This window comes from Calonectris borealis, chromosome 9 (assembly GCF_964195595.1).
Source record: "Calonectris borealis chromosome 9, bCalBor7.hap1.2, whole genome shotgun sequence".
NCBI classification, from domain to species: domain Eukaryota; kingdom Metazoa; phylum Chordata; class Aves; order Procellariiformes; family Procellariidae; genus Calonectris; species Calonectris borealis.
In genome coordinates, this window is record NC_134320.1 from 2,448,419 (window position 1) to 2,475,123 (window position 26,705).

General features: G+C 41.9%; 1 protein-coding gene across 11 annotated transcripts in view; it reads right to left on the reverse strand.

Annotated features, from left to right (window-relative positions):
• MAP3K13 (mitogen-activated protein kinase kinase kinase 13) overlaps nt 1–26,705 on the reverse strand; it is an 82,817-nt gene that overhangs the window by 47,231 nt on the left and 8,881 nt on the right. For 9 of the 11 annotated variants that reach the window (XM_075157907.1, XM_075157897.1, XM_075157906.1 and 6 more), the window contains one exon: nt 5,146–5,291. The gene's annotated coding sequence lies outside the window, so the exon portion shown is untranslated. Of the gene's footprint in view, nt 1–5,145; nt 5,292–10,785; nt 11,345–26,705 lie in introns of those variants that run through there. The other 2 variants (XM_075157903.1, XM_075157904.1) reach the window with 2 other exon arrangements.

Sequence of the window (26,705 nt, forward strand, 5' to 3'; positions counted from 1 at the left end):
TGGGCTGTAAAATCATCAAGGAGAGGATGAACAAACAGGAAGTCAGCCTAAATACAGATAGTCAGGAGTAGGGTAATACAACTAAAAAGATTAAAATGTGTTTATTTGCTGGCTTTTTTCCTCTACAAATCATTTGCAGAAACCCTTAGCAGAGGCCCTGTGAGAAAAGCAGATCTATTTGTTCAGGGAAACATCACAAAATAATGTTCCTCCCAGAGAACATGCCAAAATGAAGTCTTCCATAACAATAATTAACTCTAATAGAATTGCCAGCAGTGAGAAATACTGCAAAAGAAGTAAAAATAAGTATGTATAATTAGCAGTTATAAGGGACACTTTTAAAGCCAACTGAGCTACAGTCACCTTTCCTCTCCCAGGTTAGGAGCCTGCAAAAGAAATGAGAGATCTGACAATGAAACCTCAGTATTAGTGCCATGTGGAAAGAAAAGTCCTATAATTTATGTTATTCCCACAAAAAGGCATGCATAAATGGGAAGCTATTGGGGGAAGGAATTAATGAAACTGGATAAGTGATTAAAAAATGTGGTACAAGCCCCCAAGGTCAAGTTTTGTTCAGAGGAAAAAAAATCACCTGCACAAATACCGGAACAACTGCTGAGCAGCTGTTCTGTAGATACGGATTTGGGATAGAGAGGATCACAGACTGATCACAAATTATAATATCAAGTTGTCACAAACAAGGCAACTTCTATGCATTGACAGGAGCACAAATTCCCAATCTACTCAGTTTTGATAAAGCCTTTGGTAAAGTCCATTTTTGGGTCAGGCTTGTCAAGAAAGAGAGAAACGACGAGAGAACTACAAGAAAAGACAGACAGTTAATAAGGTGAGCTACGAGGGATGAGTGAGCTAACTCATTGAGGTTGCTCAGTCTGAACAGAGTAAAAAGAGAAGGTAAGATTGAGATATGACATATTTCTATTAAATATAGGAAGTGTTTCTGCAAAGAAAGAGGAAACCTATCCTCCACATCTGTGATGAGTAGAAAAATTAATGGACTCAACTGCAACAAGAAAAATTTACTTGGGCCATCAGAAGAACTTTTGTGAAGTACCAGCCTAAGGAAGTCATGTTGTCTCCTATATTAGGAGGTAAAGGGGGGTGGGGGGAATCGTCTCAAGAATTGTCCAGCAATAGTGATGATGCTTTGATGCAAATGGTCAAGATTATCTTTTGGAACCTTTCAGGCCTCTTCTCCTATGAAGATATCGAAGTACTGAAAGCTTTGCAGCAAGACCAGAAGCTATAAAATTAATCTGATCTTTTCCAGAACAAAGTCTTGCTGAATTAAATCTTTCCACCCTTGCTACTGTTATACAACCTCTCTGAGGAATATTATTCAGATTTCTACCAAAAAACCTACAAAAACTGCTGAAAGCCCATTAAGACAGCAGAATTCAAGCATTGATAAGTTAAGAGACTGCCAGAATAAGGCACTATATTTAGTACTAACAGTTTTCTCTGTAGTACTGTGATAAAGTTCCTTCAAGAACAGTGGATCAGCCCTATGTAAATATTCTCAAGACAAATAAAACCTGCTCAGCATCTTCCTCCCAGACTAGAGTCAGTCATGAAGCTATCAGTAGTTTTTGCTTCAGAGCGTACTGCTTTTTTTTCCTTTCTCCCAAGAGACAACTTTTGCAGACCCTAGAAGAATCCTCTTGATTTGTCTGAGGTATCACAACACAGAATTACTCATTTTGTGAAGAGTTACGACAACACTTTAAATAGTTACAATCATGATTAACAGACTCTTGGTCCAGCATATTCGGATTGAGAGCATTAAACTTGTCAGCAGTGGTGATTCTGATCCTTGTTTTCAAGCACAATGTTGGACAACGCAGTACGATGTAGAAGGCACCCCAAAGCAGGACGCTCTCAGAAGATGCTGTATGGCATACCAAATACTTGCTTTCTGAATTAAGTCATAGAGCTGTCCTTAAGGGACAACCAAAAATTAATCAGCCTTCACCAAAAGGGTACATAAAAGTTAGCCAATGTCCTAATACTCCAACTCAATCAAACCATCAGCTTTGCATTGCACAAGATTTGCCCATCCAGGGAAAATAAGCACTATGTTAGTAAATTCAAGTCATGGCTAAGAGAGAAAGAATGACAGTCATGTTCAAAAACATGTCAGCTGAAGCATTAACCTTGGGACCTTCCAGGACAACTCTTTCACAAGAGTGTTTTGTAACCTACAGTCCTCCATAAGCAGAGTAAATAGGTGACTGCACTTCCCTTCACGCAGGGAGATGTGAGCCTGCTGAAACTCCAATTTCCCCCTTATTAGTAAGGAAAGGTTTACAGAAAGTGCTTGTATACTTTTCACAAAAGAGATAATATACTGGAGGAAAAAAACATGACAGCCTACATGATTAGAAGCTTGCCTGGTTCGCTTGCTCTCCCATTACATGCCATCTACTAAATGTCATAGTTCCCCTTATGAGCCATACTTTCTATCCTTAAGCCACTACTATGCATATAGCACTCCAATATAGACTGCCTTATCTATTAATCGGAAAAAATAAGATAAATAAGAAGCAGCAATGTTAATGAAGCAACTGATTAATTGTTGTTGATGAGGCAAGGACAGGGTAGTTCATGCAACTAATTGCTTTCATTGAGATGAAACCAGGTTCAAATCAAGGGAGAATTTAATTCTTCAGTAAAATACTTCACCTTAATTATAACTCGTAACGAGAGACAGCTACAACCTAAATATATGGATGCTCTGCCTCTATGGCACCCACCACTCCTCACAGAAGGGGTAAAAATTGACAGCTTTTATATTAAGAAATGAATCCCAAAATGTATCTCCATCTCACATCTTCCTGCAATCACACTCAGAGGCGGCTCAGGCACCTCCTAAAACTTACATATCTGTAGCTTCCTCCGCATGAAGTATTTCCTTATGACAAAGATCATACAAATGTAAAGAAAATTTATAGAACCATTTTCAGTCTCCATGAGTGAAGCTACTAAATAGTTTCTTGTATTATGCATATATACACTCACTAACTACAGAAAACTTCAGATAATTTTACAGTTAAAGAGTCAAGAATAAGTGATTTTTCAGCTAGCATCTATAAAGAAAACAAGAAACAATTTTTTTAAAAACATTCCTCTAAACTTAATTCCCAAAACATTACAGAATTTTTATACAATTTGGTCCTTTTCAGTTCTTCACAGAGATATATGCACATTTGACAATATACAAGTTTTACCATTTAATTTTTAATACATAAAATAGGTACAAGTTAAACTAAAAAATTGCATATATGACACAGATTCAACAGATGATATATTCTTAGGGATAGCAATATCCAAAACACATTAAGTATCATGCTAACATCGAAGGCAATACACGTTACAAAAAAATATCGCAAGCTCTCACAGATGCATTAGAAGATTAAAGAATATGAGACAGAAAGAAAGAAACCTCCTGTCATTTATGTCACATTTCAAAAGTGACAGCAGACTATAAAGACTCACTCTGAAGACAGAGGGGAAGAATAGTACACCTGAAGACCAATAGCCATCTTAAAGCTCCTAACCCTGTGTCCTAAGTGGTCTCTCTACCATGTCCAAAGGCATTCTTACACCTCTGGCCGCTCCTCAGAAAATGAAATTGTAATTAGTCAACATGATCAACCTGTCTGAGGCTGGACTCCTTGTCAGTAAGAGCTCTTTGCCAAATACGCAGATACCAAATACCTTTGGTAAGAGCTCTTTGCCAAATACCTTTGCTTCCTGGGGAGCTCCCTGAAGAAAAAAGCCAATTTTTCTTAGAATATGAACTAGAACGCTTTCAGTAAGGGAAACTCAACAAGACCAGCTCAGTCAGACTAGAAATAGGATGGGTTTATACACAACCCTCCCTGCCTGCTGTGCCTTGTTTCCAGGCTTCCATTTAACCCTCAATGTCCAAATTGCAGCAAACTCTGCACGGTGCTGTCTGGCCCCTAGGGAAGTTCCTCGTCACCTCTGAGGACTGTCTGCTTCTCAGTGTTACCTCAGTCTCCTTGCACAAGCTGCAGGCTCCTGGCTGCCTACTGCATCTCTCACTCCTTCCTCCTCCCCTGCCCTGCTCAGCCTCCCAAAGCTTCTCTCCCTGAGCTGAACCCGGCTGTTCCCAGACAGCAGCCACCTCCTCCGTGATGCAGGCTCTGTCTTCTCAAAGACAGGCAGCACAACTGTGAACAGAAGTACAAAACAAACAAATGCTGTCTACCGCAGAAGTGCCAAGTTACTTTTTAATGAATCCCCCTTCACTATAACAAAATGGGCTGTGAGCTTGCTAAAGCAAGTCCCCGATCATGCCTGATACTTGCCAAAGGGAAGCATCGGAGGCAGGACACCAGAGATGCACAAGCTCTGCACTGCCTATGGCAACAGACATCAGAGACAGAATCAGCAACCAGTGAGCCAGCTAACCCAAGTACCTATGCAGAGCCGTTACCGCCAATAGTAAAGTTTGACACTACTTTAGACATTTGTCATTATTTCAGAATGATGAACAGTTGCGTGAAAACAAACAAATAGCTAAAAAACATATAGTTCTTACATTATTGAACCTACAACCTGCTCAAATTTCAAAATGAACCACGACTCTCTGCATTTTCTGGAACTTTGCTGGTGTCTCTACTCCAGCTACAACAGCCTGGATTCCTGTGAGGACATCTGCATTCACCAGCCCATCACCAGAGTAAGCACAATGAAAAAACACTTATAACAACAGGAAAATAATATATCAAAGTTATGCCCTCACAAAATCAATAAACATGAATTAATAGATTCAAATGCTTTCAGAGTTCAAGTCGTATTTGAAAAATCTAAACATTGTAAGATTAACTTCAACTCATTCTACGCAAACACCCCTTTGGCACTTGTCCCTTCCTGTTCGCTCACATCTGAACTGGATCCCATTAGGTGCCTGCAACTGAGCTACTGCAAGTGAGCAAGTTCAGCAGTGAAATGGCTATGGACACAATATAAAACGAGATTCCTACCACTGAAAGGAAAGCATACCTAAAATTTAAGGACAACTGCAGGAGTGAGTGCGTTATTGTTTCATGTCTTCTCGAGTTTCTGACTAGTTTGAACATCAACAACTTCTGATACCTGATCATTTTTCCAGATGCACTGAAAGCCCATGTCCTCTTGGCTTACTGCACATGTGCCTCCTCTTCAAGTCAGATAAATCAAGCTGTTCTCTGAAGTTGCACCATGAGTAATGTTTAGGACACTCCAGCACTGAATTCTTCTCTCTATAAAGAGGAACAAGAAAACTCAGAATCCTATTGAACAAAAATGTATTTAAATAAATGCTCCCGCGATCCATCTGAAACATCCCATTAGTACATCCTGATGTTACGTGGCACATTTAAATGCAGCAGAAAACATCAAAAATTGAGCATGCACTTTCAAAAAGAAGCTGGGAGTAGAAAAAGACCTCAACACATTTAGTACATCCTTTCTTAGCACAGGCATACACTCTATAATCCTTTTACAGTACAATTTTAATCTAAATTAAGCAAGCAGCTCCAGTAAAAGAGCTCACAGCTTTCCATATTACAAAATTACATCATTCAGGATTGGATTAGATTTTAAAATAAAGTACTTCAAGATAATCTACTAATGACTTTTTACACTTAAGTTTATACCTAAACTCCAAGATACTTGTTTTCCTAATTTTAAGCGCATTTTAGGAGAAGCATAAGTTATTACAGCCCTCCTACATATATAACTCATAATACCTTTACTCCTCTTGCTATCAGAAACATGCAAGCAAGGAGACAAAAAATACTGAGACTTCCAATCCTGAGCCTACTGCATCTTCTTCCTACCCACAAAAAATGTAAAGGGCTGCAAGACTTAGTCCAGTTCTTCATAAAATTAAAAATAATCAATCCCTTGAAATTACAGAAATGACTGATACTAGCCTTTAATGCAAAGACTAAACTAACGGTTCTTAAAAAGAGATTAGCTCTACCTGCAAACATTGTTTTCCTTATATCCTTAATCATCACAGACACATCACGGCTACCACAACACTGAAGAAGGGATTCAGCAATTCCAGCATAACTGTCTTGCCAGAACTACAAGACTTTAGACAACAAAAGCTAGCCGGCCTTGCAAAAACACAGGCACCATCTGCCTCATGTTATGCACCACAAGCGATTCAGCTGGTCTCAAGACCACTCCCAAAGTTTGGGAAGTCCAGCATATTCCTAATTTTTTGCAGAAGTAGGAGTAAGCATCACATATTCCCCTCCCATGTCAAAACTGCATACTTCAATTTAACCCAAGATTAACTTTCAGGATTATTTAAAAAATTACATAGGAAACACAATAATGAGATCTATAACAACAATCCTTAGTGAGAAAGAAGGTGCCACCAGCACTCTTGTATAGGAGATAGTGATGACTATCAGCACAGAGTCATAGAAGAGTTTGGGCTGGAAGGGACCTTTAAAGGTCATCTAGTCCAACCCCTTGCCGTGGGCAGGGACATCTTCAACCAGATCAGGTTGATCAGAGCCCCGTCCAACCTGACCTTCAATGTTCCCAGGGATGGGGCATCTACCACCGCTCTGGGCAACCTGTGCCAGTGTTTCACCACCCTCACTGTATAAAATTTTTTCCTTATATCTAGTCTAAATCTCCCCTCTTTTAGTTTAAAATCATTCCCCCTTGTCCTGTCACAACAGGCCCTGCTAAAAAGTCTGTTCCCATCTTTCTTACAAGCCCCCTTTAAGTACTGAAAGGCTGCAATAAGGTCTCCACGGAGCCTTCTCTTCTCCAGGATGAACAACCCCAACTCTCTCAGCCTTTCTTCACGGAGAGCTGTTCCATCCTCCTGATCATTTTCATGGCCTCCTCTGGACCCGCTCCCACGGGTCCGTGCCTTTCCTGTGCTGAGGGCTCCAGGGCTGGACGCAGCACTGCAGGGGGGGTCTCACCAGAGCAGAGCAGAGGGGCAGAATCCCCTCCCTCAACCTGCTGGCCACGCTGCTTGTGATGCAGCCCAGGATACGGTTGGTCTTCTGGGCTGCGAGCGCACATTGCCGGCTCATGTCCAGCTTTTCCTCCACCAGTACCCCCAAGTCCTTCTCGGCAGGGCTGCTCTCCATCCCTTCATCCCCCAGCCTGTATTGATACCGGGGGTTGCCCTGACCCAGGTGCAGGACCCTGCACTTGGCCTTGTTGAACCTCATGAGGTTCACACAGGCCCACTTCTCGAGCTTGTCCAGGTCCCTCTGGATGGCACCCCGTCCCCCAGGTGTGTCGACCACACCACTCAGCTTGGTGCCATCTGCAAACTTGCTGAGGGTGCACTCAATCCCACTGCTTATGTCATTGATGAAGATATTAAACAGTTCTGGTCCCAATACAGACCCCTGCAGGACACCACTCGTCACCGACCTCCATCTGGTCATTGTGGATGGATGCAACCATCCAACCAATTCCTCATCCACCGGACAGTCCACCCATCAAATCCATACCTCTCCAGTTTAGAGAGAAGGACCATGTGGGGGACCATGTCAAAGGCCTTACAGAGGTCCAGATAGACGACATCTGTAGCTCTTCCCATGTCCACTGATGTAGTCACTCCATCACAGAAGGCCCTAGGTTGGTCAGGCAGGACTTGTCCTTCGCGAAGCCATACTGGCTGTCGCGAATCACCTCCCTGTCCACCATGTGCCTTAGCATAGCTTCCAGGAGGATCTCTTCCATGATCTTCCCAGGCACAGAGGTGAGACTGACCAGCCTGTAGTTCCCTGGGACTTTCTTTTTTCCCTTTTTAAAAATGGGGGCTATGCTTCCCCTTTTCCAGTCAGCGGGAGCTTCATCGGACTGCCACAACTTCTCAAATATGATGGACAGTGGCTTAGCAACTTCATCCGCCAGTTCCTTCAGGACCCACGGATGCATCTCATCAAGTCCCGTGGACTTCTGCACTTTCAGGTTCCTTAGATGGTCTCGAACCTGATCTTCTCCTACAGTGGGCGGCTCTTCATTCTCCCAGTCCCTGCCTTTGCTTTCTGCAGCTTGGGCAGTCAGGCTTGAGCACTTGCCGGTGAAGACTGAGGCAAAAAAGTCGTTGAGTACCTCAGCCTTCTCCATATCCTGGGTAATCAGCTCCCCCGTTTTGCGCTGCAGAGGGCCCACATTTTCCCTAGTCTTCCTTTTATCCTCAACGTACCTATAGAAGCTTTTCTTGTTGCCCTTGACATCCCTGGCCAGATTTAATTCTATCAGGGCTTTAGCTTTCCTAACCTGATCCCTGGCTGATTGGACGATTTCTCTGTATTCCTCCCAGGCTACCTGTCCTTGCTTCCACTCTCTGTAGGCTTCCTTTTTGTGTTTGAGTTTGTCCAGGAGCTCCTTGTTCATCCATGCAGGCCTCCTGGTGTTTTTGCCTGACTTCCTCTTTGTTGGGATGCATCACTCCTGAGCTGATCACCAAGGAGGTGATCCTGGGATATTAACCAGCTTTCTTGGGCCCCTCTTCCCTCCAGGGCTTTATCCCATGGCACTCTACGAAGCAGATCCCTGAAGAGGCCAAAGTCTGCTCTCCTGAAGTCCAGGGTGGTGAGCTTGCTGTGCGCCCTCCTCGGTGCCCTAAGGATCTTGAATTCCACCATTTCATGCTCACTGAAGCCAAGGCTGTCCTTGAGCTTCACATTCCCCACCACCCCTCTTTGTAAAAGTGTCCAATGTTGGGGAATCCACCACTTCCCTGGGGAGATTATTCCAATGGCTGATTGTTCTCATTGCGAAAAATTTTCATCTTGTGTCCAATTGAAAACTCCCCAGGAGTAACTTATACCTATTACCCCTCGTCTTTTCCATGCGACTCCTTGTAAAAAGGGAGTCTCCATCTTCTTTGTAGCCATCCTTTAAATACTGGACCATGGTGATAAGGTCTCCTCTAAGCCTTCTTTTCATCAGACACTAGATGCCCAAAGTTGGCAGAATGCCATTGGAACAAATTATTGAATTTCACATGAAAAAAATACAGCCTTCTAAGGACAGATTTTAAAACATCATTTGACAACTGCTACCAAAGGTAGGAATTGTCAGTACCCTAGACGAGAAGGGGCTTCTGGGGCCGAAGGACTTTTACCACCAGATGAGTTTAGCTCTTTCTGCACTTCCATTTACCGCCACTTTTTATAGTATTCTCTTGGCTTTTGACACTTGCTTTCCAGATTCCACCTGAAAGATTTTATGCATCTATAAGCCAATATAGAAGGCAGCATGGTGTATCGCAGATTTAAGCTCTTAAAAATGCATAAATGCACTTACCCACTTGGTAAAAACTGTAAATGTGAATAGAACAAATACAAAAACCAAACGCACATAATACAGAAGTCATACAAGCTGGAAACAGGGTAACAAAACATTCCTGCTGATTGGATTTTTTTCCTCTTTAACATAATCATCATGGACCCAAGGAATTTTTTCAATCTAGTATTTCTCATCCTAACAAAATACCAGAATTCTGAGTATTGGGATTCAAACGCTAACCCCTGCAGATGGATTTTGTTTGAAGAACTGAACAAACAAAACATTATTTGCTTTGAAAATTCTTCTACTTATGGTGAAAGCTGAGCAGTACTGAAATCAATAGACTGTTAGCATTGTTTTCAACAGAGCTAGAATTTCATTTCCTGTGTCCAACTTAAGATCTGTTAAAGATGTTGCTAACCACCACAACACGGTTTTGCACTCTCACGATCACATCTATAGTTCAAAATAAAATGTTTTGTGCAAAATAAATACTTACAGGGAAGGTTGCATAAACAGCATGAAACTAGCAGCTGGGGCTGATTTCTTCAGAGAGTAACCTTTGTCCCCAGCCTGGTTGCTCTGCCTGGGTTAATGCTGTTCCTGCACCATACCCAGGCCTTGAAGCCTTGCGAAGTTGCTATCCCAACTCAGCAAGGTGGGAGGGTTTGTTATTTTAACTGTTGGCTAATAACAACTTATCAGCAAGTTTTCAAAGGTTAAACTCAACACATTTGCATGGCAAAAGTGCAAAGAAAGCACAAGGAAAATGTTGAATTAGTGTTCCCTCTCCTGCTGCGGGTCCCTCCAGAAAGGGCCAGAACTATTTCATACACCGCAACCTGCAGTACAGTCCAGCAAAGAAAGCTGAACCAAAACTCTTGTTCAAAGAAATGGTAACTGAAAACGTCTTTGGAAGCCACAAAGCAACAAAAATACTTTCTTTCAAAGGAGGAGCTTGCTTTGCCTGCTACATTCCCACCGTCTGCCACACAGGATGGAAAGGCTAACCCAAAATCTTTAAGTCTAGTCCTTAAGTACAAGGCAATTTTATTACTGTTGCCAAATTTATTACTGACACCACAGCTCCATGACAACTTACTGGAAAACAAAACAAAAGAAAAAAAATCTTCAATTTAGGGCCTGCTATGATTTTTGATTTCTATCCCAAGCAAACTACTGAACCGTAAAGGGCTGATGCAACTTTAAACCAGAAGAAAACCCAGAGTTACAGACTCATTACTAATTCATCCTGGCTGAAGCTGCATACCAGCAGCTGCTGCCTCTCTCAATTAACAGCAAATATTGAACAGTATTGTCATTTAACGGTGTTTACTGCCTGCTGCCCTGTCCCCTGTCACATTTTCAAAGCATTCTGGCACAACTTAAAGTATCAACACTAATAAACAGAGCTTAGTTTAACCCCTTATGTATCAGCAGAGTTCACAGTAGAAGTGCTTTACTCACTTCATACATTCATTAGGTGTTTGGCAATAGCTGAAGCCCAAAGATGCAAGGTGCCACCAAAATGGTACTTGTAATTCAGAGGCCCACAGGGTGCTTGGCTTCCGCAGAGGTCTGAGCACAAGTGCGAAAAATGATGGGAGTATCTCCAGCAGAGCAGCTCTCTTCATAAATGAATGCCAAAAAGACGAAACAAAAGAGGAGAAAAAGGAGATTGCATATTCAGCCTCTGTTGCTGAAGATTTAAAAAAAAAAAAAAAAAAAACCACAAATGAAAAGAATAAAAAAAAAAAACCTCAAGATACAGCCGTTCTGCCAGGGGATCAGACCGATGCTGTGATTCCTGATGACCCCACCTCTGCACAGAGAAGTCCAAAGAGCCCACATTTGCACCTTGTCTTCCTACCCTCTAGTGCGCCCACAGCCATGCTGCCTTTGGGACAGACTCATTTTAAAACAAATGGTTGTACAAACAATGCAATCAGAGCATTGCAATTTGAGCAAAGCAACTGGAAACGATGCACTTCTCCCACAATGCCTCCGCAGGTACTTCCAGTGGCCCACTTGTTCTGTGGTGTCAAGTTTGCTGGAAGCCGCTTATGTACAAAAGACTGTACAGATTTTATATTTCATTTACACGATGTGGTCGCAGCAAATCAGCAGGGAGTAGCATCTCAGAGGCTCTCCTATGAGCTTACTGCCAACTGGGCCAGGGCCAATGTGCAGATACCAGCGACCTAGGGAAGACAGGGGATGCTGAGCCAGCCCAATTAGACCGCAAGGTGCACACTGGCCATTTAGATACTATGTGAAAAGATCAAGCAGCTTCTGTTAAGAATTCATTACAGTAAAAGCTAGCATAACACCGTTCAAGCTGATGTTGAAATTGGAAGAATTCACTTATTTCTGAGATATTGGACCTTTGTACTAGGCCTCCTGCAGAGGCAACTCCATTATAAGCATGGGAGCTCCAAGGAATGATGCGCTGAGGGACATGTCAAACACCTAAGGGAATGGCTTTGCAAACTGGGCAGGTAAAAGTAGTCTCGGGATCTGGCCAGGACTTTCTGAGCCTCTGCAAGCATGCCCTTCTTAGCTCATTTGGCTGCAAGTCCCCTCATTTTCTCAGGTCCCCTCTATCTGCATCGTGTGCAACTCGATATACCCAGTCTGATATGTTAGGAGGACTCATTCCCTCCAGGTTCCTCCACCACCTTTGTGCCGAAAGTGTCTGAGGTCTTCAGATATATTAGGTGATATGACTAATACCTGCCATCTGTTCATTGTTACCTTCTCTCCTCTCCTCTCCTGAAGAGGAGTCATCAGTGAAGTGCTTGTTCTACTTGATCTATTTTAGGAGCGTGGGCTTTTAGCAGCATGCAGCACTGTTTTAAGCTAAAAAAGGTTAAACCAAAGAAGTAGACCATGCTCTTGCAGGGAAGATTGAGCATTTGCAACATCCCTTAGGTCCTGTAAAAGTCTCTGACTAGGCTCAGAAACAACCCTCTCTTCTGCAAAAGTTATCTTCGCTCTCAGTGTGCCCAAGAAACAGAACCACTGCCCAGGTTTCACTCCAGGCTTCAGGCCACAGAAGAGCCTGCAGATATGATCCAGGCCTTTGAAGGTACCTGACTGCTCTCCACAGAAACCAAGCCAGTCAACACAGCTTACGGCATCACTAGGTAACATGCTGCAGCATTGTGTTACCTGGTTTGAGGAATAAGGAGCTCCTACTCAATTACACCACCTCGGTATAGACCACTGAAAACAGAAAAAGGCCAGATCTCTGCCCATTAGACTGGGCTAAAATCTTCCAACTGACAGGGAATATTAAGCATTACTTATACCGACAGCTGCTCCCCATAAGCTATGGTTAAGGAAAAAACAAACTGGACACACAAAGGAAAGATGGCCTGGAAGGGAGAGAGGCCAATGGAGGATCATTTCACTGTATTTCTTGCGGGAGCTGTGTCAAAGTGCGAAGAAAGAAATCATCACACTGTAGGAGGCTGAAAGACTTGAGATGGAGCAGTGAGGAGTCTCTGGCCCCATAAATGTTTAATTTGAGCAAAGCAGCAGATTCGCAGTAAGCATAGTTCTTTTGCGGCTGAACTGCACACTCCTGCTTTGATTTCTAAATGACACAAAGTGAAAACAGAAGTATAAAAACAAAATAGGAGAAAAAAAACAGGGAGATTTTTATAGCTGGCACTATAGATGCAGCGTGCACAAGCCAGCAACGTACTCAGCCCTCTCCCTTCCCTACTGCACAACGCAGCAGCACAAGGGTTAGCAACATATACAGAGCTCTGAAGTAGGTACCTCAATTTCACAGCTTTGATAGTTCGACACAATGCTGGGGATAACATCACCTGAGAACAAGAGCTATTGCACCGCACCTCAGAAAACAGCAAGTGCTGCAAATTTCTGATTAAAGGCAGCATGTTGCCTGCTAAGAAAACTGCAAAACTATAGAACCAGAGAATGAAGATGCACGTGGAAATACTGAAGAAAATGAATCCACAGAGCCCTGGGAGCAGAAAAGGGACGCACCTGGTACTGTTCCTCTTGCAACGCTTCCCCTAAAAGAAGGGCTGATTTTCTCTCTGTGCCACTTCCCTTGCAAATAAAACCCATCAGTAAGGTTCACTCCTTCCCCGTCATTTCCTTGAGTTATTCCCATCCCACTCTAAACAAAGCTCAGACTGGTTAAATAAATTTGTGAGGGGAGAAAAGTTGCTAATTAGTGTTTCTTCCTGCCTAAAATGCAAGAAGATCCTAAAAAGGAAATTAATCCATTCCATGACCCCTATGAGATCTCCACCTCCATTTTTCTCCCTTTCCTGCTCTTTACCTCCCCCAGACCGTCACCTGATCACTGTTATCTGCTTCTTTCCCCTCCACCTTCAGAGCAGCCTATTTCCTTTCCCTATTCATATCTTTCTCATCTCAAACTTAATTCTTTTTCCTGCTTCTATGTCCACTTGCTGAAATTCATACAACTACCTCTCTCTCCTCTGCCATCTCCACCAGCGTATCTAGTCTTCCTCCCTGTCTCCAATCCTAAAGAGAAATGTGGCTTCACTAAAATCAAACGCCAAGGTTCAATTAGACCCAGATTTCACCCCAGCAGCATAACCTTATTTTATTAGAATTGTATCACTTACCCCGAGCCAGCTATCCCCAAGTACTGACAAGCATCGAATAAGAGCAGGAAAGCCCTTTCCTTAGCTTTCCTCACTCCCGGCACAAGAGCCTCACATAGCTGAACACACTGGCAAGCTAGGAAACAGCAAACAACAAATGCTACGGAGTCTGTGGAAATCTGTCCAGCCTCTGGAAAACCTCCACACAAGTGTAGGTCATCAATGAGTATAGGTTTGTATCTTCTAAAAGTATGAACAGATTTAAAAACACATACACTGCTATTCTCATATTTTGCACTCTCCTCAAGGTTGGGAGTATATTTTAGAAAGTGACCATGAGTTTCAGAAGCAGTTCCAACAAGTAGTTTTCTTCTTTCCTGAGGCAGTGAAAAAAAAATGAAGAAGAAACAGAAACCCACAGCACAGCCTCAATTAACCTACAAGGACACAATTAAATGTTACGAGTACACCCACATCAGAAGCCTCTTCTTCACTGCAATTAGCTGCTAGCAACAAATTTGCAAAGCCAAGACAGCACCTTGGGCTCTTCCACATACACCCTATGTAGGAAAGTATCACCACTGACACAGCAGGACCTCAATTTTCACTGCTGGCTGCTCTGAATTTTCAGCTTCCAGAAAGCTGATGTCACATGGCATTTCTCCTTGCAGAACAGTGACCTTTGCAGGCCTCTGGAGAAAGAAGCCAAATCCAATACTAAAAAGATACAGACGACAACCAAAATGCTGGTGTGCCATGCTACTCAAATGACAGAAAACATTAAATATTTACATTGACACATTATGGTATGATTCTACTGTAATTGCAATCTCCTGTGACACAATCATGCTATTTTTTCTTATGAGAAGCTCTCTCTTACTCTGAATACAAGATAGATGGTACTGAGTAAGCGAAACAGTTGTCCCGTATCTCATCAAACACTGGCTGATGACCTCGCCCTCATACAAAGGCTGCAGAAGGGAGAACACTCCAAGGAAGCAGTTCGTGGACAGACTCACAAAACACCTCCAGGAGACCCAGCCTTAGTCATACTTTGTCACATTCAACTACAGGGAAGATGCCTCCTTACCAGGATCAAGGTGACCACGGTTACTCCCCATCTCAGGACCCCCATCTCAGAAGAAAGCACAGATACGTTAAGTAGTTTGAGCCATAGCTATGCAAAACCTTCTGCAGTGTTTCTTGGACAACCAGTAAAGCTAACAGCCACCACCAGAGCTATATTTTACATCTTATTTCTCATGGAAGAGCCAAAAGGAAGCCTCCCTACATCTCCAGCTGACAATAGCAGCAGTAGCGCCATTCTTCCAGGACAGAACCGGCTGTAAATATTGGCTGAAAACATTTATTCCCGCTGGGGACTGGTAACTGTCTTTAATTGTTGGCAGCAGTTGGGGGCCAAGGGAGTCTCTCTTGTGCCAAACAGCAGACAAAACAAAACAAACAAAAAAATGATTGCACCTTGCATATACTGCAATACCTGAACCTACGTACTGTTGAAGGGGTGACCGTGTCTGTGTTTAGGCTAAAAGCAAAAAAATATTTTAGAACAGCTATACTCAACTACTAAAGCTACTTAAAAGCAAAATGACTGAAAAGGTGCTCTGTCCTTTATGTCCCAGATTCAAGGGTGAGGAAATAACCACATGAGACCAAAACATCAGAGGTGAATTGCAGGCCTGCAGACCTGCACACGGACAGTGATCCTAGTCAAGATTTTTCTCTTAGTTTTACAACACTGACACTGATAAAGTTCAGTCCAAAAATACAACCCCAGCTTGCTAGGAATGTATTTCTAACTGAGCACAGTTAATAAAATACACGCCATGAACAGAAAATACAGGTTAAACAATGCTCCTTGTGCGTGTGAAATTCAGCCACATCAATATAGACTGTCAGACATTTTTCCCCATTTTCTTCAACCAGAAAGGGTTCAGGAATTCTTTTATTTTTTTCCTAAGAAATTCTTCACACAAGCTGATCAATAAAAAGCAATTTTTGGAAAAAAACTATTGAAGTTCTATTGTGGGACATTTTTTCTACTCCTACCAGGTATCTGTGTAAGCTGCATTGCAAACCTGAAGGTCAAAGGTATGTGCTGACACGGATTTGTTGGCTGTCCCCAGGAAGACCAAGAAAACAGTAAAAGAAGCATCCAGAAAGAAGGCCGAAAGACAACTCGGTACGCCCTGTGAAGACTACACCGAGGTTTCCGCAGGAGGAGATTTCGGGCTGGAATATAAGCAAGAAATAATCCTTGAGAAACTATCCTGTTCATCTGCTGAAGAACTGCTAGCCATTATGTAGGAAGATGACAAGCTGAATTTATAACCTGGTAAACTTTAAGGCTGAAGAGAAGGAGAGCAATAGTAAGTGGCCTTTGATATCAAGGTCTTTGCTATTGCACCTTCAGTACATATTTTTCTTGCTCCAGGCAATCACTTGATCTCACATGATTCCCAGAAAGACCGAATTCTACTTCAGAGATTGAATGAAGCTCAGGAAACATTTTCTCTCAAAAAAATCTTGAAAACACAAAGCAATCAGAATGATGCGGCTTTTTCCTCCTGCCAAGTGCCGAAGGTAACAAAGGCAATCAAGATAAAGGCACAAAATAAGACTTTGACTGTAGATGGTTAGTGCCTAACACAGGTAGGATTTTTCTAGGTTGGCTTTTGTGAATATAATCATCTGAGACGACATGAAGGACAATTTCCTTTAGCACATTAGAAGAGCTTGCTGAGAAGAAAAGGACACTTAACGCTCACTTCTGCCTCCCCTTTGGGTTTGCATCTTCTTCTGTGTAAGAAACAGGTTGATCAAACTTCTTCCTTCCCACATGCTTCACTGGGAGGCATTACAGAAATAGCCTCATTGCTCTGAATAGTTCAAGAGCAAATGTGTTGTACAGATAATGAATCTCAACTACACAGGAGGATATGTATTTTAATCTGAGAAACACAGAAACTAACCTTGATGCTGAAAAATGTAGACCAGGGAGAGTGAGAGAGGGGACTGTACCTTCACCCAAGTGTGAGAGCAGTTTCACATGCTCCAGACAGATCATCCGTTCAGAATGAGGAAACACAGGCAGTGGAAGTCTGTTCCCTAGGCCCTGTAATACCTCCTGCAAGCCTAAACACACCGGTGCATCTTCTTGTTCTGGTAAGAGACACAGAAAACCCCTAAAATGGGCTAAGGGACAGAACAAGCAAATGAGTTGCTCAGGACTATTACATTCAAAACCCATTTATCAAAGGGAATCACTGAGTGATAGAATGAGGCATGGTGGTTTCTGAAGATGGCAGCTAGGCTCCTCGTCCCTCTTTGTGTGGATCCTGACACACCAACAGTCTGCACGGGTGAGAGACAACAGTTAGCCATGAAGGTATTGCTACTGATTGCCCATGAAGCCATGCCAGGATTTAGTCATTTTTTCAAATTCATAGCTTCAAATATCAGCCAGACTGCTGATGGGAGAATAAAGATACACCACTATCAGAAATTATTCCTGAAGATAAATCCTCAAGCACAATGCTGAGTTCTTTGCAAAGAAGAGTTGAGCAGAATATCTTTTCCTTTAGCGAAGAGCCCCATCATTTCTTCTAACAGGTAGCCTATCGATTGTTGACTTGGACTAGAAGGCTGACAGCCAAGAAGCATAATGGTCACTGGTCGTGGCTACTGAGCAAACAGCCTTCGCATATGCAGCCACATGTGGGGCTGTTGTCTAATACCTGGCCTTCTACGTTACACCCTTTCATTCCTTCCAGTTGTCTTGTTATGCTCGCACTTCAAAAAGAGACTAGAGATTCTGCTTACTAAGTAACTCCCAGCAAGTCACTACAGGTTGTTGCAATGAGAAAGTTAAAGATACCTCTCACACAAGCCCACCTTTCAAGCTCCTGGCCCTTGAATATGCTGCTCAGAAATTTTACTTCTATTGCAGTAAATAATCAAGTATCTCAACACATGACAGGAGAAAAATATAATACCTTAAGAAAAGGAGGTGAGAAAGGTACATTGAGAAATAATTGATGTCACTCCTCCAAACATTTTAGTATCAGCTAGATAGTGAAAGGGGTTTACTAGAGTTTCTTAGCTGCTGTGCCTTCCGGCTCCCAGTATCAGGGGAAGCAAAGCCATCGGATCATGGTAGGTCTCCTGTGTAGCCAGTGTAGTGCGATTCAGTGGTACTAGGTTGGAGAAAAATAACTTGTAATGGCTCAAGCATCAGGCTTGATAACAGAGAAGAAGCCTTTCTTGACAAACATGCAGGTCAAAGAAAATCACATATTCCTTTGACCTGCACGTCTTATTGCAAACACTCACACAGTTTGCCTTTTTTTTTTTTTAAAAAAAAAAAAAAAGCACCAGCAAGAGTGAAAATCATTCCTAATCCACTTACATGCTTTGGCAACATTAGCCTATTTTCTGTTTTCACTGGTAACTGCTACTCACTCTTATTCCTTTCTAACTTCTGGTACATTTGTGTACTCTCCCCTCTCACTAGCAAGAGTGAGAGCTGACACTTCCCTCACCCTTTTTTCCCCTCTTGTTGAAACCTTACTTCCACTGCTCTAATAGTTCTTGACTTAACTGGGACAAGGAAAATTATTCTGGGCTTCTCTGTCCTAGCAGTTAGGCTATTCTGTATTAACCATCCAGAGTACTGAAAAATCATTCTGAAGCCCCAGGCAACCGTTCTAACACTCCCTTAAATTTCATGGTTTAATAAAAGTGCCCACTTTTACTGGACATGTCTATAGCCATATATATATGTACCTTCTTTTTGCATAAAAATCCTTCAGTGTTAATAAAATTCAGAAAATTCTCCTCACTGCTACGCACAGCAAATTTCATTTAACAGCATTCATTCCAAGAGGTCCCAATAAGCTAAATTTCTACCCAACTTTAAAACATAGCTATTTCTTAGACAAGATGTCTAAGAAGCATATGCAGAAGCATTTATAATACTTAAGAACAGAAGTCTTAGTCAATATTACACACTAATAAAATGTAGAATTGTATCTACTAGTTTAGGCATGCAGCTGAAAGACCTGCCTTTCAAAAGCTGGATACACTGCTGCTCCCTCAGCCTGTTTTAATCTAGGCTAGCACAGAAATGGAGGGGAGGAATTTTTAAGTAGGTAGGGTATACTCTTCTCAAACTCTGACCTTAGCTTTGTTTCACCCAATGCCCACTATCAATACCATTGCACCAACATCAATTTTTTTGTGAGGGATGCAAACTGTTTCTGTACAACCTCATTTTTCACAGCAATCTAATTAAGAATTTGGTTCGACTCATCTATAGCAGTAGCAGTTTTCAAACTACAACATGTGTACCTCTGAAGATACGAGCTCTTTTCAGAGTAAACCAAAATGAAAACCTGCGGTGGCATACATCCTAACTCCATTCCAGAGCCTTGCCATTCCTGGTGCAGAAACAACAAAGTGAAGCTTTCTTTTATATACTGTGAGAAAGCAAATCCCTTGCATTTTTCAGATGGCACTTCCCATAAACTGCCATTCATTTCAAATGCAAGAGACAGCACGCTAGATAAACGTATCGTGACTTTCCAGAAGAAAAGTGCGTCCAGAAAAGCCTTTCCTTTGAGTCACATTACCTAAGTTTTGAAACGCTTCTATCAGGCAAAATCAGGGCTGGTTTCAATTTCCTGGAGTCTCTACCTGAAACAACCGACCATGATTTGAGTTCACCACTAAGTTATGCTGTTCAGGTTCTCAGTGCACAATACTCCCCCATCCACAAGCAACAAATTAAGCACCAGCTCATTTTTCTGTCTCCACTTTGCCCATCCTGACGCTGGAAACAGAACACTGGCTGAAGGCTGATATCAGTACAGGGCAGAGCAAATAAAGATATCAGTATAATCACTTTTTAGATACGTCAGCCAGTGCAAGCACAGCTGTGTAGAAAATATACAGCGGAGAAGCAGGACAAAGCATAAGTAGGAGTTCTGTTAAACCTGAAATTACACGGACTGAGAATACAATATCCTCTGCTACCACTGCAACATTTTATCAAGCAAACATTAAAGCATCCCCTTAACTGCCATCTCAGGAGAAAACACAATCCATTTAAAAGCACACAGCTCAGTTCTTCAAATACAACAGAAACACCACAAAGTAGCAGCACATGCACTATCAGGTTTTGGGTGTTAAACTATGCACACTCAGTTCTTACTTCATAAGTTACAGCTACAATGGACAATGCAAATGCACAGTCCATTTGATGCACCCGCATCTCTCCCGGCTCCCCCACCATCAGCACAGGAACAGAATAACATTTTTAGGTACCTGCCAGCAGCAGGCTTCAGTTTGCATGCAGACCCCTGTCGTGAACTAATGAAACAGTCCCCAGCACCATGAGTTGTCATACTCGCCATCTCTTCTACAAGACCCCTTTGCGAGAACAAATTCGCAGCCCTTACTGCGATAAAGACCAGGTCAGCACAACTTAAACACAAAGGAGGACTGGCAACCGAAGCTCTCTCCAGCCTCCCTTGCCATTAGCAAACACATAGTAAAACACACTGGTACATCCATTGATCAGCAAGTGGGTTTGGGTGGGGTTTTTCAGCTTTATTTTACAGAATGATAGAATAGTTTGGGCTGGAAGGGACCTTTAAAGGTCATCTAGTCCAACGCCCCTGCCGTGGGCAGGGACATCTTCAACCAGATCAGGCTGCTCAGAGCCCCATCCAACGTGACCTTGAATGTTCCCAGGGATGGGGCATCTACCACCTCCATGGCAACCTATGCCAGGCTTTCACCACCCTCATTGTAAAAAATTTCTTCCTTATATCTAGTCTGAATCTACCCTCTTTTAGTTTAAAACCATTTCCCCTTGTCCTGTCGCAACAGGCCCTGCTTTATTTTGGTTTGGTTTTTTTTTTAATCTTAGCAGTATTCTGTCTAGTAGTGTTTACAGGAGACACCATTTCTCTCCACCTTCACAAAGAATTATGATCCTCTCACAAAAAGGTATGCAAGTGTATTTGCAAAGGTATATACACAATGTTAAAGTTTGAAACCCTCCAGCTTATTGCAAGCCTTTTTTTGATCCATGTATGTATATCACTGGCAGGGGTAACGCTCCTGATTTCAGCCAGCCCTGTTCGGATTCGGCACAGCTGATTTTCTGGCGGTGCAAGCGTATTCTAGTTGAAGTGCAGCACAAAGCTCGCTGTAAGGTGCCCGGCACCCGCTCAGAGCCACTATCTCAAAACCTCTGTGACAAAGCGCTTCACAGATAGGAACAAAAACTTGAAACCAAGTTAACGCATTGGTAGATGAAACAGCAGCTGAGATTGCCTGCACTTGCCTTCACAGGCTGTGACTTTAATTGGAGCATACTAGAGTGCATTAATAACAATTTTAGAAAGACCAATATCGACTTCATTTATTTTTATAAAGCCTTTCTCTGCCCTCATCTTCACTGACTACACATGTCAGAGAAAGGTCAAAATAGCTTAATTTTCTTCTGTACTGGACAAAAAGGCATAAAGAACAGCCAGTAAATTTAGCTTATTTCATTTTCACTGTGGCTTAAGGAAGAACAGAAGGAATTTATTATCATCAAATTGACTCCAGCATAACCTGGCTGCTTTTATCAAGGTTGCATAAATTAAAAAGATAAAACCAGAACTCCACTTTGCTTGAGATTAAAAAGATGCATCAACCCAAAGACAGTGCTTAGATTTCAAGAAAAAATACATTGTGGTAACAGACATCTGAACACAAGAATTGAGCACCTTTCCAAACACAGCTATTTCAAAATAACAGATAATGCAATGTTAATGCACCAGAGAATGGAGACCAAATCAAGCGCTAAATGAACGAAGTAAAAGTTTACCGTCGACCTTATCAGTAATACTAAACTTCTCCTTTATTTGGGAGTGCTGAGCAAATGTTATTTTAATAGAAATGTAATTCTGTTTCAAGATGGCAAGTGCAATGTACTTGAGAAACAATATCTTCTTATTTGATAAGGCAACATGCAGACAAGTGACGCTACCTGGCAAATTTACAGTGAATTGAATGCTGCACCTCTTTCATACTAAACAGTATCTAATCATTACACGTGATCATAATGTAATCAAAATTTTTTAAAATACATCCACACAATATTTAAATGTAGGAAAAATATACCATAAAAATAGAATTGTTCTACTCGGGAAGCTGGAAAAAACACCACAGGAATCTGAAGTGATACCTCCTTTTCCCCTCCAATGTGATAAAAGGTTTTTACAGTTTATTCCTTTAACTAAATACAACCTGATGTGCTCTGCTTACCAAAACTGGTTTTCTTAATAGCAGATCTTAATAAAAGAAGAGCATGTGGTGGCTTTCAGTCTGGACACTTATTCGCTAAGAAAAGTGGGCTGCAGACTCCTCCCGGCACAGCAAGGTCCCAGATCAGGAATTCCTGAAGTTTTGCTCATGGAAAGTTAATTGCAGTGCAGTGGCTGTGTAAAACAGCTCTAAGAACAGCAAGCCTCAGGCTGATGTTGATAGTACAGCCTCCTTTGCCATTAAGTGAATCCTATCAGTCCCCAGTGGTAATATTTCACATCCAATTGAAGCAAAACAAATGGTTCCCAACACAGCAAACGAAACATAAAAAAAAGCCTGCATACATCTAGCAACCAAGCTGTCAAATCCACTGCTGTAACATTGACAACAACAGCTATAAATTCAATATGGGGATGAATCTAATGGATCTTCCTCTAGGAAACTTGGTGTGTCTCAGGCTGTTTACACTACTTGTACCACAACTGAGTTGCATTTATTGTGCTTTCAGTTTATAACATGAAACGCTCAAGATCTCCAGAAAAAAGAGAGAAATAGCCCCATGATTAGCTGGACTTCTTTAAGCATCTCTAGAGATAGCTGGAAGAACTCCTCTTGGCAGAAGGGCATAAGCAATGCCCTGAAGACAGTATCAGTAAAAGCAAAGGAGCATCTAAAAGTTTACGCAGTTCTCCTCCACTGCTCTCCTCTCTAGTGACCTGGATATCTCCCCCAAAATCGTCTCAGCCATCTAGCACTGGAAACGTTCCCTCTCCCAGAGAAAGTAAGGATGGCAACTGATTCTGGCTGGGCAGCATCATCCAATCCTTGCCCAAGGTTCAAACTGTCCATATTTAGTCAAGATTCAGGTTAAACTGGTGGCGAATTTTTCTCCCGATGAGACAAGAATTTAATCCAGAAACACTGAGGCATTTTCAAATCCCATAAGGCCACAAGTGATGACACATCAGGGACAGACAGGCAAGGGAGAGAAGCTAACAGGGAACCCTATGCCCATCCATGGTCTTACACTTAGGATAAAAGCCTACTACAGTCTAATCCATATGAAAAACAGACACAAATCCAGAGTCTTGGCAAAACCCAGTAGTTATCCAATACCTGAATGTGTGCACGCTGGAAGCCAGTCTTATAGTACCTGGGTGGGCCAGCGGTTAACGTGCCCTATTCCCTCCCTAGTAGAGCTCCCCAGTGAGCACAAATACTCAAAGTGCCCTGTCCCCCCAGGTAAGCTGCAAATCTCCTCTTCAAGAAGACAGCAACGTATCATCGTTACTCAGCCACCCTTTGGCTGCAGCAGCTGCCGGAGAAGCACAGCTCCAGTCCTAAAGCCCTATCTGCAGCAGCCAGCTGTCCTTAAAGGCAGTCAAGCAGGAACGAACTGCTGACACCTCCTGCTCTAGTAACAGCTCTGAACACAGTGCGCTTTGTGCTCCCAGGGGAGGCCAGAGATGCACCTCCTCTGGTGCCCTGTCCTGCAGGAGGGATGCAATCAGAGCAGGCACCAGATCCAGCCTGCAGGCCATCTGGCAAACCACAACGTCGCCTCTGATCAAGAGGAGGCTTTGAGCCAAGAATCAGTACCAACTGTTTTACTGGAAACATCTCCAAATATTTTCCAGCTACCGTTGAAAATATAACAAGGCTGGAACAGCTACTAGCTCCAATGGGGGTCTCTCTCTACAACTGCACGCTGTGAGAAGACCCTGCGCTGACAAAATCTGCTGGGGTTGGGATAGCAGCTAAGAAATTAGCAAGTCAACAATAAGCAAGAAATAGGAGCAAGTGCTCAGAGCAGACAGTATCAGGAATACACCAGCACTGCCTGATATTTACTTAATGACTCATACAGAGAAGGATCCATCCATTTAGGCTTACTGACCAGTATGGGAACAGGTAATAGAAGAGCTTATGAAATCACCAGGAGCTCAGCTCTTCCCGACCTCAGAGAACAAAGAAGCTTTATAACAGCAAAGTATCCTCTTTTCACTCTCCCTCTTTCTTTACCCTGTTGCACAATCTTTCTCCACAGATTAAAGCTGCACTTTTCACAAGATCTGAAAGCAGAAGAAAGAGGAGACCAAAAGGAAGAAGAGGTATTTCTGTGCATCCACATCAACAGAGAAGTACAGACTACACCAGAATAAATATTTCCAAGCGAGATTCCCTAGTTTTCAAGATTTTTTTGGCAAAAAAGTTCACAGATAACATCTTTACTTTCAAAACATCCTTCATCCACATGTGAACAGCATGTGGTATAACTTCAGATTTCTGCAATCACTCGAACATCACAAGAACTTTTTAATATTGGAGATTATTATAGAGATAGTTATTTGTGCAGAATTCATAGACTGCACTTAAAATATCCTTCCCTCAAAAAACAACTGAAGACCATTATACAAATACATAACCATTCACAGCCTCTTTACATATAAGGAACGCATAATGTAGAAGAAACTATGGCACTCCAAGATCTACAAGCATGTTTTGAATGTTTAGACTGCAAACACAGTAGAGCTAAAAATTGTTATTTTTTCCATGTATACGGAAAACACTCAACTTAGTTACAGATCTTGGAAAACATCCTACTTTTCCATAGCATTAGATTAGTTTCCACATTATTAGGTAGAAAGTGTGAAACATCAATAGCAAGTTCCTACTTAAAGTCTTCCAGGAGTTCTCAGTGTCTAACTACATAAAACAAAAGAAACTCAAAATCCGGTTGTCCCAGCTGACAAAAAAAGATATTCAGTTGACCTCAGTTTGTACTTTTGAGCACTTCAGTATTACTTTTCCCCACCATAGCTATAAGGAACACCCAGGGCAACACCCTTACAATTAATGAAAAATGAATTAGAAACAAAGCTGCTGATTCAGGAACATGGACCCAGTACTGCAAATCACTTTCATCCAGGATTGATTTTCCATACAAAAGTCCCATGGCTCTAATGTATATAAATTTAGTTAGTCATACATGTTCCCAAAACATTCTACAGCTCATCCTATTGAATCTGAAGAGGACACTTGCAAAACACAGGCAACTAGTTAATACAAGAGAACCTTTTAGAACTTAGTAACACCTTTTGGTTTGGGGGTTTCAGGTTTCCATCCTTTTACGCAGGATTGTGCAGATTACACCGAAGACCAAATAGCACAAATGAACATGAACAGTATTTCTCTCTCCAGCTACAAGTCTCTTCTTCCTCCAGTAGTAAGCCCCCCTGACGTTGCATCCCCTCCTATCTCTGTCAAGTACCACACTCATGAGAGGCTCATCAGCACTACCACATATACAAATATTTAAGAAACTCACGTGGATAATGAGAGACAGCTTCAAATCCGCAAAAACAAAGGAAAACTGAGTTCAGTGTAGGCTGAATTTCTACCAGACCTTTTTCCTCACACCGAAAAGGATTTGCGCGCAAGAGGCCTGTGACCCCAATGCTGGACATTTTAGAACAATTTCTGTGCAGACAGAATGACAATTGACAACACCTAGACCTATTTTTCACCATTTACACTCCACTATTAGCTTTGAGTTCATAGGTGCTAGGTTGTTCATACCAAAAAACAGAAAAATTAATTATCAATAAAGTAACCAACAGAAAGCAAATTTATTAACCTAATTAAAAATCAGAATTAATGCTGCTAAGCAGTTAAACTTGGGCTTACATAGACTCATAGCTTCCTTTTATATGTTATTTATTAAAGTGACAGAAAAGTCTACAACAAGATATTTTAAACCTTAACCGTTTGTCTCAGAAATCCTGGGTTTATGTCAATGTTGAGTGCAGGACTTACGTGACATTTCTCATTTTGACTTCTGTTATTAAAGGATTTTAAAACAATACTGTACGGTCACTGACCACAGCCCTAAGGGGCTAAGTATAAAAATAACATAAAAGATATCACAAACTCTACAAAATATAATTTTGATTTAATTTCATTCAAGTATTATGTTCTTTACTTTGGGGAAATTAATTTACCGTCTTTGATAGCAAGCACTCTTCTTCAGCTACTCTGAACGCTGATAATATCATTTGAGGTACGACTGGAACAGAACTTGAAAATGCCTTACCTAATTTAATACATTCGCCAAACTAAGCAAAAGTTTCTCTTACAAACTTAACTTTCTCATCCTGCAAATAACACATCTGCGTTTCCTCCACTCACCAAAAAAAAAATCCATGTTCCCATTGGTTCATCTCTTTCACTAAGCACTCTGGCTTTTTTAAGAGCTTCCAAACGAATGATAATTAATTGGTATGGTGGAAAACATTACCTACTTCCTACATATTTCTCCCAACGATAAAATACATATTTTCACAAGCATGCTTCTATGGGCTGTGCCAGCCCAGAAAGGCAGTTGCACACGAAGCTGAAATGAGGGCAGATCTATCTTTGGGAAGACTGATGGTC